Here is a 2,500-nt window from a genome sequence, read left to right on the forward strand (position 1 = left end):
AAATTAGTATTAACCAAGCAAACGCTGCACCGCTCGATGTGTATTAAAATAAGTATTGTACCCAGTTATTAATTTGCACTATTCACTTTTAAATGCAGCAAATACCTCATTAATTTAATTTTAGGTGCCCACCAGTTTATATTGCATTTTACAGTCTAGAAGGCAATTTACTATTAACTGGCAATTACATACAGAATGATTGTTAATTCTGCTCCTAAGTGCTAGCTGCTTGAAAATTGTTATCTCTCTCTAATTTTTGACCTTCTTACAACAGGGGTGAGGTACACTGGGAATACAAAGGACTAGTAGAGAAGAGCCGGACATGTCATTTGTGACTCATTCTTTTAATTCACCGTGCTAATCAACTGAACTGCCACAATCTCCCAAGGTAATTGTATCTTTATAATAGTTGAAAGCAGCGGGCAAAAAGGCATGGATAGATGGGGAAAGGCCTTGCCTTTGCCTGCTGGGAGCTGGCGTGCTCCTGCTTCTGCGCCGGGCTAATGGGGGCTTTGGAGAAAAATCTGGAACTTTCGCATCTCCCTGCCCTGATGGTTTAATGTCTCAACTTCTGCGCTCACAAAGGCTTTGTGCACCACACTACACTCTTGTTTCATTATTCCGCAGCCTTGTTGCCCTATGGTCTACCTCCTGCTGGGAAGGTTAAATGTTAGAGTGCCAAGCCAGGCTGCAAGCATGGTGGGACACTGATGGGAAACAGATGCCCTGGGGAACCAGCCCCTCCCTCCACCAGGCTACAGCATTTTCATTTTCTGAAATACAGCAAGGCTTGGCTTCCCTCTCAATGGCAGCTGTAATTTCCAAAGACTACCTCAGCCACCCTATCACTCTGGGATAAAGCACAGCAGAAGTTTCTCGGTCAGGCAGCCTCTGGCTTTCTCTCTTTATTTCCTTATTGCTGGGATATTGGCTTTTGTTTCCCTCCAAAGGTGTTTTAAATATCTATTCCTGTTAAAGTGTTGTTAGTTACATAACTTTATTACAATTTCATCCCAGTGAGAGAAGCTCCTGACATTCTCATGATCCTTTGGAACATCTTTACTTAGAGATAAAGACAAAAGACAACCCCAAGAAAGAAAAAAATTGTTTGTTCTTCCAGTTCCATAAACAAATTAGAAAGTGTTCCAATTCCACATTAGAAAGAACCTCAGAACAGCAAAATTAGCCACATTTGCAAAATCTGCACCTCAGAAATCAGTGAAAGACATTACTCTAAAGCAAGTTAGAATTCCAGGCTCTGCCCTGAGAGCCAGACCATCATCTGGTTCAAATCTGCGGCGCTTCCCTGTGCGCCGTGGAACTGCACCAGCTCCCAACAGCTCAGATGTCTGGAACATGGGCTAAGACTTTTAATTCATTCATTTTTTATTTTGTTGGACACTTCTTTTAGCTTGTCATACTCACAGGATACTCAGCTGTAGCTTTGCATAAACTCTATGTATACATATATATGTGTATCTATGTGTCTGTATATATATACAAAATATTGCTCATAAGAGCATTTTGAAGCCCACGACAGTGACAGCCCCACCTGTGCTCACCACCTTTGCAGCAAAACAACTCTGCCATTTGGGATAAATCATCTGCCTCAAAAGCACCACAGTCACCACCATTTGGAAGCTCTGGTGAAACCAGTCCTAAAGATTAATAAATGCAAATATTTTCTCCTTCACCAGCCAGAAGTGTGGAACTCAGGTTTGGATGCCAGTGTTTTTGCTCAGGTTTAGATTTGTTTGGGAATAGAGAAAATATAGGAATCTCAGGTGCTACCATCACTTAAAAGTTCATTTCAACAATAGACCTTAGGCAGACACAAAAACATATCCAGGATGTGTTAACAGTTTCAAAAGTCCTCCCTTAAAACTACCCAGGAATGCACTTTTCCCATTAGATCTAAATTAATAGATAGAAACAGTTGCAGTCTAGTGGGAAAATATTCATCAAAATGCACATCATCTGCACATCATCTGCAATCTGCATTATCTACCCAATAAGCAGCGAGGACTCTCCCCGAATCCCTGCAGTCTGTCGAGTAAACAGTTAAGGCTCTTTGTTTTCAAAAGAGAGATTGATTCATCAGATCAAATTTATTACCTAGAATCCTCGTCCAAAAGTACAGTAAATTAAATTGCTATTTCTCCCTTTTCCCTCCCTGCACCTCAGTTAAATTCATTGGTAAATGCCAGAAAAACTCCAATACACATTTCAGATAAAAAGCCAGCAATACTTCATCCCAAAATAAGAATTTTCATATTAAAACCACTGCAAAACCACAAAGTTCCGACTTTTTCTTGTGCTGTTGTAAATTAAAATCAAATGTATTTAAAAGAATTGGCACAAATAAATCATTCCCAGGCTTGTGAGTTTGTATCCCAAGTTTTTGGTCTGAGGGAATCTTTAGAGACAGATTGTGAATAGGGTTGGATAAAGTCATTTGGATCCAACAACAGCTCCTTGAACCCATGCCTAAAACTTCAAC

At 40.3% G+C, this 2,500-nt stretch overlaps 1 protein-coding gene across 10 annotated transcripts in view; it reads right to left on the bottom strand.

Annotated features, from left to right (window-relative positions):
* Window positions 1-2,500, bottom strand: part of EBF3 (EBF transcription factor 3) — a 129,327-nt gene that overhangs the window by 30,287 nt on the left and 96,540 nt on the right. The window lies entirely within an intron of this gene.

The sequence above is a fragment of the Anomalospiza imberbis genome, chromosome 8 (genome assembly GCF_031753505.1).
Source record: "Anomalospiza imberbis isolate Cuckoo-Finch-1a 21T00152 chromosome 8, ASM3175350v1, whole genome shotgun sequence".
NCBI classification, from domain to species: domain Eukaryota; kingdom Metazoa; phylum Chordata; class Aves; order Passeriformes; family Viduidae; genus Anomalospiza; species Anomalospiza imberbis.